The 15,541-nt window shown below is 43.9% G+C and overlaps 1 protein-coding gene and 1 pseudogene across 2 annotated transcripts in view; both read left to right on the forward strand.

Moving 5' to 3' along the window:
• Positions 1-1,777, forward strand: part of LOC311500536 (NACHT, LRR and PYD domains-containing protein 3-like) — an 81,352-nt gene extending 79,575 nt beyond the window's left edge. Inside the window, exon 15 of the mRNA XM_084562018.1 lies at positions 466-1,777. The gene's annotated coding sequence lies outside the window, so the exon portion shown is untranslated. The remainder of the gene's footprint in view (positions 1-465) is intronic.
• On the forward strand, positions 24-13,557 carry LOC311500539 (NACHT, LRR and PYD domains-containing protein 3-like; annotated as a pseudogene). Its single transcript, XR_014699989.1, has 7 exons — positions 24-390; positions 1,812-3,639; positions 7,215-7,388; positions 8,381-8,554; positions 8,802-8,963; positions 11,838-12,011; positions 12,816-13,557. The product of XR_014699989.1 is annotated as an NACHT, LRR and PYD domains-containing protein 3-like (transcript).
• The last annotated feature ends 1,984 nt before the right edge of the window (positions 13,558-15,541 follow it).

Below are 15,541 nucleotides of genomic sequence, written 5' to 3' on the forward strand. Positions count from 1 at the left end.
CTCCATCTTTCTGGTCTGTACATGGACAACAACTACTTTCCATCATGTCCATGCTGCACTTTGTAGACCAGTGGATTGTCAGTGTGTCCAACATGGATCTGATGTTTGTCTCCATGATTTCAGTCTGCTTGTGTCATTTATATCGTATTCTGTTCCAGCTGCTGGAGGACAACATCATCACTTTTGTGAAGAACCAGCTGAAGAAGATCCAGAAGGTTCTGAGTCCAGATTACCCAGAATGCTCAGAGAGTCAGAGGGAGGATGAGGACGTGTTGGAGGGTGAAGATGAAGAGCAGAGGAGTAGCATCAGCAGAGATTTATTTGTGAAGATCACAATGAACTTCCTGAGGAGAATGAAGCAGGAGGAGCTGGCTGACTGTCTGCAGAGCAGTAAGAGGATTTCTCTAAACATTGAAGCTGCTGGAGAAATGGGACATTTACTAATGTCTCCAGAGATGAACCAAGATACACTATATTACCAAAAGTATTCGCTCACCTGCCTTTACTCATTCTATGAACTGAAGTGCCATCCCATTCCTAACTCATAGAATTCAATATGATGTCGGTCCACCTTTTGCAGCTATTACAGCTTCAACTCTTCTGGGAAGACTGTCCACAAGGTTGAGGAGAGTGTTCATAGGAATTTTTGACCATTCTTCCAAAAGCGCATTGGTGAGGTCACACACTGATGTTGGTCGAGAAGGCCTGGCTCTCAGTCTCCGCTCTAATTCATCCCAAAGGTGTTCTATCGGGTTCAGGTCAGGACTCTGTGCAGGCCAGTCAAGTTCATCCACACCAGACTCTGTCATCCACGTCTTTATGGACCTTGCTTTGTGCACTGGTGCACAGTCATGTTGGAAGAGGAAGGGGCCCGCTCCAAACTGTTCCCACAAGGTTGGGAGCATGGAATTGTCCAAAATGTTTTGGTATCCTGAAGCATTCAATGTTCCTTTCACTGGAACTAAGGGGCCAAGCCCAGCTCCTGAAAAACAACCCTATACCATAATTCCTCCTCCACCAAATTTCACAGTTGGCACAATGCAATCTGAAATGTACCGTTCTCCTGGCAACCTCCAAACCCAGACTCGTCCATCAGATTGCCAGATGGAAAAGCGTGATTCATCACTCCAGAGAACGCGTCTCCACTGCTCTAGAGGCCAGTGGCGGCGTGCTTTACACCATTGCATCCGACGCCTTGCATTGCACTTGGTGATGTGTGGCTTGGCTGCAGCTGCTCGGCCATGGAAACCCATTCCATGAAGCTCTCTGCGTACTGTACTTGGGCTAATCTGAAGGTCACATGAAGTTTGTAGCTCTGTAGCAATTGACTGTGCAGAAAGTCGGCGACCTCTTTGCACTATGCGCTTCAGCATCCGCTGACCCCTCTCCGTCACTTTACGTGGCCTACCACTTCGTGGCTGAGTTGCTGTTTTTCCCAAACGCTTCCATTTTGTTATAATAGAGCTGACAGTTGACTGTGGAATATTTAGGAGCGAGGAAATTTCACGACTGGATTTGTTGCACAAGTGGCATCCTATGACAGTTCCACGCTGGAATTCACTGAGCTCCTGAGAGCGGCCCATTCTTTCACAAATGTCTTGTTTCACAGTCTGCATGCCTGAGTGCTTGAATTTATACACCTGGGGCCAGGCCAAGTGATTAGAACACCTGATTCTGATCATTTGAATGGGTGAGCGAATACTTTTGGTAATATAGTGTATATTCACACACTCATTCTTTAGAGCAATGACATGTTGGAATATTTACTGGAGAGTTTATTCATTCATCCTATTTGTTGTTTGTTCATTCAGGACATGAATCTGCAGTTTGTCGACGTAAAGTTAAATCTACTCTGAAGGAGAAGTTCCAGTGTGTGTTTGAGGGGATTGCTAAAGCAAGAAACCCAACCCTTCTGAATGAGATCTACACAGAGCTCTACATCACAGAGGGAGGGACTGCAGAGGTCAATGATGAACATGAGGTCAGACAGATTGAAACAGCATCCAGGAAACCGCACAGACCAGAAACAACCATCAGACAAGAAGACCTCTTTAAAGCCTCACCTGGAAGTCATGGACCAATCAGAAGAGTGATGACAAAGGGAGTGGCTGGCATTGGGAAAACAGTCTTAAAACAGAAGTTCACTCTGGACTGGGCTGAAGACAAAGCCAACCAGGACATCCTTTTCACATTTCCATTCACTTTCAGAGAGCTGAATGTGTTGAAAGAGAGAAAGTTCAGCTTGGTGGAACTTGTTCATCACTTCTTTACTGAAACCAAAGAAGCAGGAATCTGCAGCTTTGAAGAGTTCCAGGTTGTGTTCATCTTTGACGGTCTGGATGAGTGTCGACTTCCTCTGGACTTCCACAACAATAAAATCCTGACTGATGTTACAGAGTCCACCTCAGTGGATGTGCTGCTGACAAACCTCATCAGGGGGAACCTGCTTCCCTCTGCTCGCCTCTGGATAACCACACGACCTGCTTCAGCCAATCAGATCCCTCCTGAGTGTGTTGACATGGTGACAGAGGTCAGAGGGTTCACTGACCCCCAGAAGGAAGAGTACTTCAGGAAGAGATGAGGAGATGAGGAGCAGGCCAGCAGGATCATCTCCCACATCAAGACATCACGAAGCCTCCACATCATGTGTCACATCCCAGTCTTCTGCTGGATCACTGCTACAGTTCTGGAGGATGTGTTGGAAACCAGAGAGGGAGGAGAGCCGCCCAAGACCCTGACTGAGATGTACATCCATTTCCTGGTGGTTCTGACTAAAGTGAAGAAGGTCAAGTATGATGGAGGAGCTGAGACAGATCCACACTGGAGTCCAGAGACCAAGGAGATGATTGAGTCTCTGGGAAAACTGGCTTTAGATCAGCTGCTGATAGGAAACCTGATCTTCTATGAATCAGACCTGACAGAGTGTGGCATCGATATCAGAGCAGCCTCAGTGTACGCAGGAGTGTTCACACAGATCTTTAAAGAAGAGAGAGGACTGTACCAGGATAAGGTGTTCTGCTTCGTCCATCTGAGCGTTCAGGAGTTTCTGGCTGCAGTCTACATGATCCACTGTTACACCAACAGGAAGACAGAGGTGCTGGAGGACTTCCTGGGAAGAAACTACAAGAACTCACCTCTGGATGAATTTCTGAATCGAGTCATGGAGAAATCCCTGGAGAGTAAAAATGGTCACCTGGACCTGTTAGTTCGCTTCCTTCATGGCCTCTCTCTGGAATCCAACCAAAGACTCTTAGGAGGTCTGCTGGGTCAGACAGTGTCCAACTGGAGACTCTTAAGAGGTCTGCTGGGTCAGACAGAGAACATTCCAGAAATCATCCCGAGAGCCATCAACAACCTGAAGAAGATGAACACTGATAAAATCTCTCCTGACAGAAGCATCAACATCTTCCACTGTCTGATGGAGATGAACGACCTCTCAGTTCATCAGGAGATCCAAGACTTCCTGAAGTCAGAGAACAGATCAGAGAAGAAACTCTCTGAGATCCACTGCTCAGCTCTGGCCTACATGCTGCAGATGTCAGAGGAGGTTCTGGATGAGTTTGACCTGTATCAGTACAGAACATCAACAGAGGGACGACGGAGATTGATCCCAGCTGTGAGGAACTGCAGAAAGGCTGGGTGAGTCCTGATCATTAACAGAATTAACAACTGGACTTGTAGAGTTTGTTCAGAAGACGTTTCACCACTCATCCGAGTAGCTTCTTCAGTTCTGGTGGACTGGTGGGAAATCTGAGGTTTAAATAGGAACTCCTCCTGAAAAAACTTGCTTGTTATGCTAATAACCAGAAACTGGTGCAGCTAATTTCCCTTAACGACTGGGTACTTACCTGTAGTGGAGGGGGGGACTGTGTTGTCCCTGTCCTCTTTCCTATGAATGGTTCCCTAACGACTCTTGTCCGTCAGAGGCTCCAGTGTCAAGGTGTGAATGAGACTGAAACTTCTTGGGGACAGAAGTTAAAACTGTATTGTAAATAGATGGCAAATTAAATCTCAGTCCACCTCCTCTGTTTAGTGAAGGTTTTTCCAGTTTGACATAGATGGCTTCCTTTACTCCTCTTTCAAACCATCGGTCTTCTCTGGCTAAGATTTGGACGTTGTTATCTTCAAAGGAGTGTCCTTTGTCCTTCAGGTGTAGGTGGACCGCTGAATCGTTTCCTGATGAGCTGGCTCTCCTGTGCTGGTACATGCGTTTATGGATGGGTTGTTTGGTTTCCCCAATGTATAAATCTGTACACTCCTCACTGCACTGAACAGCGTACACCACATTACTCTGTTTTTGCTAGAGATGCACCGATTTATCGGCTGGTGACCGGAATCGGCCGATTTTCACGTGATCGGCCATGACCGGAGACCGGCCGGTCAGTCTGACATATGCCGATTTTTTGCCGGTCAAATGCACTCGCATTTACATCGCGCAACATCAGCATCACACGCATCCCAGCTGACAAGTCTTGCCTGGGCCCGGGACGAGATAATCTTAGAGGAACTTCTCTCTCTTCTCTCACCGGTAGCCTGACTCTGTCCCTCCGCTCCGGGACAGCGGGCCCCTCCCGCATCACTCTCTCTGTCTCCTGACTGCAGCTGGATCTCTCATCCTCTCTGACGGAGCTACCAAACTCAACTGTTTCTGTCAAAGATAACGTGTTGTGTCGGGCTTTTATACAAGCTAATGAACGTTAGCATTAGAGCTAGCTTGTTAGGTTACGTTACAAGGCTGGTAAACGTTGGCTGCGCTGTTTCTAACCTACGTTCACTTTACTAGTCCCAGCTTCACCGTCACCACCTTTTTTTAAATATTTGTTAAGAAAATCTTTAAGGCCTCTATTTTCTTCTCTTTTTCTCTTTTCTTTCCTTTTCTGAGCACCGGACTTATGTTGACCGGACATTTTGAGCGTAGGTGAACTTCAAATCAAACGGCAACATCAAATTTTGATCAGTGGCCAAACCATTTTTGTGTTGGGGGTGGGGGGGTTCTTGACCACTATTTCAAGGACAAGTAGGAAGAAAAGAAATAAAAAAGGCTTTTATGTAACTCAAATAGTACATATTTTTTTCCCCCACAAATTGGCCTATTTTATTTTATTTTTTTTCCCCACACCAGGAGTAATTTATATAGTTCTATTTTTATAGTGATAGCGATTATCTGTTCAAAAAACATTCTATTAAAGAAAAGATAATTTCTTTGTGTGTGTTGTAAAGTGGTTAGAAAAAATGAAATCGGAATCGGCTAAAATCGGTATCGGCAGGTCAAACTCAATGAAAAATCGGAAATCGGAATCGGCCGGGAAAATTGTAATCGGTGCATCTCTAGTTTTTGCCTGGGTGTTTTGTCTTTTGGGTGGACCAGTCTTTGCCTAAGTGTGTTTCCTGGTTTGAAATAAACTGGAATACGGTGATTTCTGAAAATTCTCCTGAGTTTTTCGGACACTCCAGACACATACGGGATGACGATGTTTTTTCTTTTGTTGTTCTCCTCCTCTCTGTCCCTTTTGGGGTATCTTTTTGAGCCTTTTAGAAAGGTCCAGTTGGGATATCCACATGTCTTAAGTGCCCATTTAATGTGCTTTTGCTCCTTCTCCTTGCCATCCGGTCTTGTGGGTACAGTCTGTGCTCTGTGCTGGAGCGTTCTGATGACCCCTAGTTTGTGCTCCAGAGGGTGGTGGGAATCAAATAATAAGTGCTGGTCAGTGTGGGTGGGTTTTCTATACACTTCAATGTTGAGGCTTCGGTCTTCTTCCACATGCACCAGACAGTCCAGGAAAGCCAGACTACCTCCGCTGATGTCCTCCCGAGTGAAACTCGGAGGACATCAGCGGGACATCAGCGGGAGGGGAATGTCCCGCTGACATTCCCCTCCTCTCTGTCCCTTTTGGGGACAGAGAGGAGGAGAACAACAAAAGAAAAAACATCGTCATCCCGTACGTGTCTGGAGTGTCCGAAAAACTCAGGAGAATTTTCAGAAATCACCGTATTCCAGTTTATTTCAAACCAGGAAACACACTTAGGCAAAGACTGGTCCACCCAAAAGACAAAACACCCAGGCAAAAACAGAGTAATGTGGTGTACGCTGTTCAGTGCAGTGAGGAGTGTACAGATTTATACATTGGGGAAACCAAACAACCCATCCATAAACGCATGTACCAGCACAGGAGAGCCAGCTCATCAGGAAACGATTCAGCGGTCCACCTACACCTGAAGGACAAAGGACACTCCTTTGAAGATAACAACGTCCAAATCTTAGCCAGAGAAGACCGATGGTTTGAAAGAGGAGTAAAGGAAGCCATCTATGTCAAACTGGAAAAACCTTCACTAAACAGAGGAGGTGGACTGAGATTTAATTTGCCATCTATTTACAATACAGTTTTAACTTCTGTCCCCAAGAAGTTTCAGTCTCATTCACACCTTGACACTGGAGCCTCTGACGGACAAGAGTCGTTAGAGAACCATTCATAGGAAAGAGGACAGGGACAACACAGTCCCCCCCTCCACTACAGGTAAGTACCCAGTCGTTAAGGGAAATTAGCTGCACCAGTTTCTGGTTATTAGCATAACAAGCAAGTTTTTTCAGGAGGAGTTCCTATTTAAACCTCAGATTTCCCACCAGTCCACCAGAACTGAAGAAGCTACTCGGATGAGTGGTGAAACGTCTTCTGAACAAACTCTACAAGTCCAGCTGCCTTTTTTAAACCTTTTTTGGATTTAGTCCCAGATGTTCTCCAGCTGCTTAAAGCTGTTCGGTGAATGAACACAGCTCTTCTATTTATTTCTAATCATTCTTACATTTGACTCTTTTATTTATATTTCTATATATTCACTGTGAATATTCACATGTTCACTGAGCTGAAATAAAAAGATACCAATGCCATTAAACAGTGAAGACAGTCCAGATGTTTGTCTCATCCAGATGTCCTCATGATGGGATCAGATCCACTGACAGACTGTGGACAGTCTGGAAGCCTCAATGTAACTCAGTGTTGTCTCCATTCATCTGCACATTCAACTAAACAAAGGTCTGAGAGAGATGATAAGAATGATTGTTTCCTGTCAAACACAGTCAGAGAAGATGAGCTGAACCACTGATGTGGAGACAAAATGTCTAACAGGATGTGTCCAACTGTCCACTCATCGAACACATCATGTTCATAGAAATGTCTTCCATCATTATAACATATTTTATGTTTGTCTTATGACAGACTTGTTTACTGTGGACTCTCAGAGAGTCACTGTGAAGTTGTGGCCTCAGCTCTGAAGTCCAACCCCTCCCATCTGAAACATCTAGACCTGAGTCACAACAACATGAAGGATTCAGGAGTGAAGCTGCTGTCTGCTGGATTGGAGAATCCAAACTGCACACTGGAGACTCTGGGGTCAGTTATCATTTATTTACTGATCAGGCTTCTGAAGAATGGATCCAGTTTAGATGAGTTGTGAGGACAGTCAGATAGAAAAGGAGGTCAAAGAGCTTAAATGAAGGAACATCATGTTCCTGAACATCGGCAGGTATCTCCTCAGTCATCGGTGGTGGGTCTGATCACAAACCAGATCAAGTCCAGTGTTCCCATGTACATAAACAGAGTTCTTGGTGTCACTAATCATGCTTTCTGTCCATACTGTCTGTGGAGAAATCCCCTTATAGTCTGACTCCAATGAGACAAGATGGAGGACAACATCCACAGTGTTTTTCTGTGGATGAATGATTGTAAAGTTGATCTTCAACTCATCTTGTTCTTCAGCACATCCAGTCAGTATCTTTGTGCTTCCTGCTGAGCTGCAGTGGAGGGACAGGAACTCAAAGAGGAACTTTGATTAGTGTCAGTCAGACTGCTGAAGCTTCATATTAGTGTCAGCTGAACAGTGGAGATGTGTTAGGAAGAGACCACTTCACAGTCAGTGTGGACAGGAGGAATCTGAAGAATTCTGTAATGTCCATATGACATGTGACTGTTGTTGGAAGACAGACTTGAACATGTCAACTTCTCCTTTAACATTTGAATGACACAAACCTCCTGAGACACCATATCCAGGAAGAAGAAGGTCCTGGAATCAAAGAACTAATCAACAGTTTGTAGTCCAACATGTGTGAGGAGGAGATATTGATCCTGTAATGAGGTCAGCAGCATCTTATTGATCTGTGTTGACATGAATAGTTTTCTGAATGTTGTGCAGACTTTTGGATGATGTCTGTAGAAGGCTGACATGATGATCCACAATGAAGATCCACAATAACACAAGGAGAAAGTCACTCTACTCATTAGCATCAATCATTTAGAGAGCAGTTGATTGATCAGGACACATTTCAAACCTCATTGATTGAGGTTCATCATTGATCATCAGTGATTTCATTTTATTCTTTATTTAGATTGAGGAGCTGCAACTTGTCAGAGATCAGCTGTCTTTCTCTGGGACCAGCTCTGAGGTCCAACCCCTCCCATCTGAAACATCTGGACCTGAGTAGAAACAACCTGAAGGATTCAGGAGTGAAGCAGCTGTGTGGTTTTCTGGAGAGTCCAGACTGTAGACTGGAGACTCTGAGGTCAGTTCACTGTCTGTTACTGTTGTCGATCTGAAATGTTTAATAACCAACTGAATCTAATTCATGTTCATCCACAACTTTCCCCCATGAATCTGTAAATGTCCTTTTCTTCAAGATGAGTGTTTGTTGTAGAAACTGTAGAAAATGTCCACTGTTAAAGTCAACAAAGCTTAAAGGCTGACACATGTTAAGCTGCACATTTAAAACCTGAACATGATTTAAACTACATCTTGTATTCTTTATTCAGACTGATTGCCTGCAGTTTGTCAGAGATCGGCTGTTATTCTCTGAAGTCCAACCCCTCCCATCTGAAACATCTGGACCTGAGTGAAAACAACCTAAAGGATTCAGGAGTGAAGCAGCTGTGTGGTTTTCTGGAGAGTCCAGACTGTAGACTGGAGACTCTGAGGTCAGACTCATACCTGTCAAATATCCCGTTTTGGCCGGGAAAGTCCCGTATTTTACCCTTCTTTCCCGCCGTGCTCCAGTATTAGTATTTTCCCATAAATCTCCCGTATTTTAACCTGCATTATTAAAAAATAATAATAGTAAAAAAAAAAACATTCCCAATCTGAGCTCTGCCACTAGCCTCGCGATAACTGCCACCTGCAGTAGCCTACTACAGGTACTGTAGTTCGCAGTTGTCGCAAGGTTAGTGTGTGACGTCAGATGATGAGTGACAACGCGAGAAAAAAAAGTAAAAAACAGAGATGGATGATGGACGCACTCCTCCTGCCAAAAAAACAAAACCTTCATTGTAAATACCGCGATCAATGGGACAGCGAATTTACTTTTCTGAAGAGGATCAGGTGTGTCTGATTATTGTTGTGACTACTGAGGTCAGGCACACCTGGATTAATCAGTTTGTCCAATAATGGCAGACAGGAAACAAAGGAGCTGGCTGAAGTTCAGGAAGTAGTGCAGCTGTGCATAAAGTCAATTGTAGTTTATAAGTGGTTGACAAGTGGTGATTTTAGATTTCTTGTACACCTGGCTTAAAATGTAAGGCAGGGGTGCTCATTACGTCGATCGCGATGGTAGTGCGGGTAGATCGCGTGCCATTGAAATTTTTTTTTTTAGATGTTAGTCTAAAACATTTATCTGTTGCAACTCCAAAACAAACAGCAAGACAAAACTTCATCTTTATTTATTTTTACTTTATGTTCGCAACATGCCCTCAGTTCAGCGGCACACATCCACAGCCACGCACAACTTCAAGACGACCGTCTTTCTTAAAGAGACAGCGCTATTTTTGTAAAGGTGCAGTGCACCAATTTAAATAAGTAAAAGTAAAAAAGATGGATAGAGCTTTTAACACTGTAACAACTATTAATATCAGAATCAGAATCAGAATCAGCTTTAATGGCCAAGTATGACACATACAAGGAATTTGACTCCGGCAACTTTTCTCTCTAGTACAGAAGCATCTTAAATAAGTGAAATAAAAATAAAAAAATAAAATAAAATAAGATAAAAATAAAATAAATCTCAATTTGTACACATAAAATACAGGATAATATATACACCAAACTGGGGTTATTGTACAGTGAGTATATACAACAGTGCAGAGTTATAGTTTATTGTTCATGTGTATGGACTCACACTCTGTGACTACTCAGAGTTCATCAGAGTGACAACCCGGGGGAAAAAACTGTCCTTGTGTCGGGTGGTTTTGGCATACAGTGCACTGTAACGCCGGCCTGAGGGGAGGAGTCTAAACAGATTGTGGCAAGGGTGTGAGGGGTCTGTGGTGATTTTCATTACCCGCTTCCTGACCCTGGACCAGTACAGGTCCTGAATGGAGGGAAGATCAGTACCTATGATCCTCTCTGCAGACCTGACTGTTCTCTGCAGTCTGTCCCTGTCTTGCCTGGTGGCGGATCCAAACCAGACAGTGATGGATGTAGTCAGGACAGACTGGACTATTGCTGTGTAGAAGATGGTCAGCAGCTCCTGAGGCAGGTTGAACTTCCTGAGCTGACGCAGAAAGTACAGCCTCTGCTGGGCCTTCTTCCTTAGAGTGTCTATGTGGGAGGTCCACTTCAGGTCCCGTGAAATTGTGGACCCGAGGAACCTGAATGAGTCTGCTGTTGGGACTGTCCTGTTGAGTATGGTGAGAGGAGATGTTGATGGGGGTCTCTTCCTGAAGTCCACGGTCATCTCCACAGTTTTGAGCGGTTTTAGCTCCAGGTGGTTCTGACTGCACCAGAGGACCAGCTGTTCCACTTCCCTTCTGTATGCAGACTCGTCACCGTCCCGGATGAGTCCAATGACGGTGGTGTTGTCTGCAAACTTCAGGAGTTTCACAGAAGGGTCCCTTGAGGTGCAGTCAGTGGTGTAAAGGGAGAAGAGCAGTGGGGAGAGAACACATCCCTGGGGGGCGCCAGTGCTGAGGGACCGGGTGCTGGATGTGAAGTTACCCAGTTTCACCTGCTGCCTCCTGTCAGTCAGGAAACTGACAGGAGGTTTGCGCAGTAATCCCCGCTGCCGCAACTTGACAGCGCGCCAGCTCGTTTCCCGCGTCGGCGTCTCCGTCTAAATCCACAGAGCGCTGCTGCTCCTCCGACCAGAATCTCCAAAAAGCAGTCTGGTTGAGTAAAAAACGGTGAAAAAAGTCCGGCACTGGATAGTCCTATTTTCAAGAGTTCCTCTCTGCTAATTTTAATAGCAGAGGGAGTGCAGAAAACTACACTAAAAAGTAAAACAGCAACAAGTTCTAGAGAGCGAAGTATGAGGCGTCCGTCCGCGGCGCCATCTTGGATAGAAGATATGACAATTTAAAAAATATATATGTATATATACGGGTGGATCACTTTGACTTGGTCATTGTAAAAGTAACTCGCAAGCCAAAAAAGTGTGGGCACCCCTTATATAAGGGATACTGGAGCTTGGTTGGGGTGGTGGGACTGCTTGCGGCCGGGCGCCGGAAAATTTGCCTTATTTTCAAATCCAAAACTTGACAGGTACGGTCAGACTCCATGTTTTCTTTGTGTGCCGAGATGAATATGATGGTAAAGTTGTGGTGACTGTAAACAACAGACAAACAGACATCAGGCTGATATTCTCCTGATCCACACTGAGGATCTTCATAGTGAAGTCTGTTTTCTTCTTTTGTGGTTTAGTCCATTGACTGTGGCAGAGCCATGTTGAGCTCCAGATTTCCAGCCTTCAAAGAAGAAGAAAAATCCTCCATTGGATGATTGACTCTGAAACTCTGACACAATGTCAACAACAGTGAAAATTAACTTTGTTTCATGAACTCATGTCTTTTATTCTTATTCAGATTGAAGAGCTTCAGTTTGTCAGAGATCAGCTGTTATTCTCTGGTCTCAGCTCTGAAGTCCAACCCCTCCCATCTGAAACATCTGAACCTGAGTTACAACAACCTGAAGGATTCAGGAGTGAAGCTGATTCTTGATCTTGTGAAGAGTCCAGACAATAAACTGGAGACTCTGGTGTGAGTACAGAGTTCCAGTCAATCCATGCTGCTTTCATCAGTATTGTCCTTAAACACAGTTAGTATAAAAGATCCAGTGTTTCCTGTAAACCTGCAGCTTGTCAGTGAAGCTATTAGAGAAGAATGGAGACAGGCTTCAGGATTAGACAGAAAGACCAAGAGAGAGAGAGAACAGTCAGCCAATCAGATGAGCCAGAAGCTTGTTGTGATCATGTGTTTGAGTTGATGTGAAGGCGACTGTTGTTGTCGTGTTGATGTGTCCAGGAAATAAAGCTGGATTCCAGCTGGCAGCCTTCTAAGATGTATAGAGACAGTTGTGGTCATTCATCAAATCTGATGAACAACTGATCACAGCTCTGAGATCAGTCTGACTGAAGCCTACACATCACAGAACCAGCATTACATTTAGTAACCATGAGCAGAGTCATCACATGTGTCATTCGTTGGATCAGATCTCTTCAATGACAGCCTCCATGTTTATTAGTCAGCTGATCTTTGTTTAAATGGAGCAGCAGTAAATCCATCACTAAAGTGTTGGTGCAGTAATGAAGCGTTCAGGACTCTCAGCAGTTTATTAGTGAAATCTGCAGAGGAAACAGACTTGATGCTAAAAGTCTCTGCAGGTCTGTGTGTGTTCACTCCAACACGTTAACATGAAGCTGAAAGGAAGCTGGCTGAGCTCCACAGCTGCTCCACTGCTGCTCTGAACAGGACTGAAGTCCCTGCTGCTTTTTCTACTGGATGTGATGATAAAGGGAGACTCTGGAAACACTCGTTAACCTCCTGTCTTCTTTCTCTCTACAGATGGAAGACATCGTCTTTGTAAATGTGAACAGGACGGTGTGTGTTGTGATGGGATGAGCTGTGTCCTGATGATCTAGAGGTTGAAGCAGACTCTGACTGGACCATGTTACTGGGAGGTGGAGAGGAGAGCTTCATCTACATGGTCTAACCAGCATCAACAGTATTTCCTGTTGTTGTGTAGATGTTTCTTCCAACTACATTCTAAAGTCTGTCTTCTCTTGTCTCTGTAGAAACAGTAGACTCCAGATGTTTCATTCACATTTAATTAATTGAAGCAGGAGCTGGAGCGAGCAGCAGTCTGCTTTATTTGTCATTGATTATTGATTGGATTAGTCAGATTGTCAGTGACAGTGTTGATGGATGCTTTGCTTTATTCTAATTTATTATTTACTGGTTGGTTACAGAAACTTTACATCCTGCAAATCAGAAGTAAGAGCTCATTACCCTTCAGAGAACCACAGTAAAAGGCCACATTTTAATATAAATAGTGTGAAAATAGTTGATCCTAGACTTTAATAGTCTGGTCTTGAAGAGTTAGAATCAAGCTAGAAGTCTCTGTGTATTTTATAACTTAAATTAGACTTCTGAACCTTTTCCAGTGCTTTAAAGAATCAAGAACTTTTTGTGATGAAAATGTAAAATGATTGATCTTTGAGGTTTGAGTGACTGCATCTCAACATGTGAACCACTTAAACCACTACATGTAGTTTATTTTTCTAACTAAATAAAATCAGACCTCTGAGCATGTGTCCTCTCCTCTGTTATAGTCAGACTGTAGAGGTGGCCACCACAGAAGAAGAAGAGGAGTCATGTTTTTGTAAGTGATGGAGAGTTCTCCTTTTAGGGCTGATGTTCTTATGATATTTGTAACATACTATAAAACATACTATATTGTGTCGTATTTACAACATATTATTACATGTTTTATGACATAGTATAATATTTAAAACATACTAGTTGTACAGACTAGTCGACGAGTCAGTTTGTTGACTTCACTGCTATCATGTTGACGAGTCACTGATCACGTGACAATAACGACATGGACGCCTCCTAGAAGACAGGTGAGGAGTCCAGTGGGTCGTTGCAGCAAACTAGCAGCAGTTCATCAAGTGTGTGGAAATACTTCACTGAAGATGAAGCCCATACTACCGTGACATGTCAGTCCTGAAACACAACTAAAGTACTACTGCAATGCATCTGAAAAGGCATAACGCTAGCAGAAGAACGGTCCAAATCCTCTGGACAGCAGTCAGTTAACAACTTCACCAAACGTCCTGTGGTAACAGAGAGAAGGAGGCTGCACATCAACTATTTGATAAAATGATTAGACCTTTAGCTTCAGATAAAATACCTGCTACACTATCCCATCTAACAACACGCTGTGGAGTACTATTAAATGGTATTCATTAGAGATGCACCGATTACAATTTTCCCGGCCGATTCCGATTTCCGATTTTTCATTGAGTTTGACCTGCCGATACCGATTTTAGCCGATTCCGATTTCATTTTTTCTAACCACTTTACAACACACACAAAGAAATTATCTTTTCTTTAATAGAACGTTTTTTGAACAGATATCACTATAAAAATAGAACTATATAAATTACTCCTGGTGTGGGGAAAAAAAATAAAATAAAATAGGCCAATTTGTGGGGGAAAAAAATATGTACTATTTGAGTTACATAAAAGCCTTTTTTGTTTGTTTTCTTCCTACTTGTCCTTGAAATAGTGGTCAAGAACCCCCCCACCCCCAACACAAAAATGGTTTGGCCACTGATCAAAATTTGATGTTGCCGTTTGATTTGAAGTTCACCTACGCTCAAAATGTCCGGTCAACATAAGTCCGGTGCTCAGAAAAGGAAAGAAAAGAGAAAAAGAGAAGAAAATAGAGGCCTTAAAGATTTTCTTAACAAATATTTAAAAAAAGGTGGTGACGGTGAAGCTGGGACTAGTAAAGTGAACGTAGGTTAGAAACAGCGCAGCCAACGTTTACCAGCCTTGTAACGTAAGCTAACAAGCTAGCTCTAATGCTAACGTCCATTAGCTTGTATAAAAGCCCGACACAACACGTTATCTTTGACAGAAACAGTTGAGTTTGGTAGCTCCGTCAGAGAGGATGAGAGATCCAGCTGCAGTCAGGAGACAGAGAGAGTGATGCGGGAGGGGCCCGCTGTCCCGGAGCGGAGGGACAGAGTCAGGCTACCGGTGAGAGAAGAGAGAGAAGTTCCTCTAAGATTATCTCGTCCCGGGCCCAGGCAAGACTTGTCAGCTGGGATGCGTGTGATGCTGATGTTGCGCGATGTAAATGCGAGTGCATTTGACCGGCAAAAAATCGGCATATGTCAGACTGACCGGCCGGTCTCCGGTCATGGCCGATCACGTGAAAATCGGCCGATTCCGGTCACCAGCCGATAAATCGGTGCATCTCTAGTATTCATATGGGAAGTAGAAGTTTTAGTTTAGTTGTTGTAGTAGGAGGCAGTGGCCAGCAGGTGGTGCTGCTGTCATTTCTGACTGCAGAACACAGAGATCCAGGCAGAAGTCTGCTGCATGTCGCCTCCTTTTAAAGCTGAGCGTTGTGCAGGGTGACAGTTTCTAAACTAGAAGAGTGGATCTGAATGTGTGATTATTATAGTTTTTGTTGCTTAGAAAGTGCTAAATAAAACTGCTGTTGATCATTGATTCAATTAAAGGTCTATATGATGTGATTCTTTTTCTCCTTCATT

Source organism: Chelon labrosus, assembly GCF_963514085.1.
Source record: "Chelon labrosus genome assembly, chromosome: 15".
NCBI classification, from domain to species: Eukaryota; Metazoa; Chordata; class Actinopteri; order Mugiliformes; family Mugilidae; genus Chelon; species Chelon labrosus.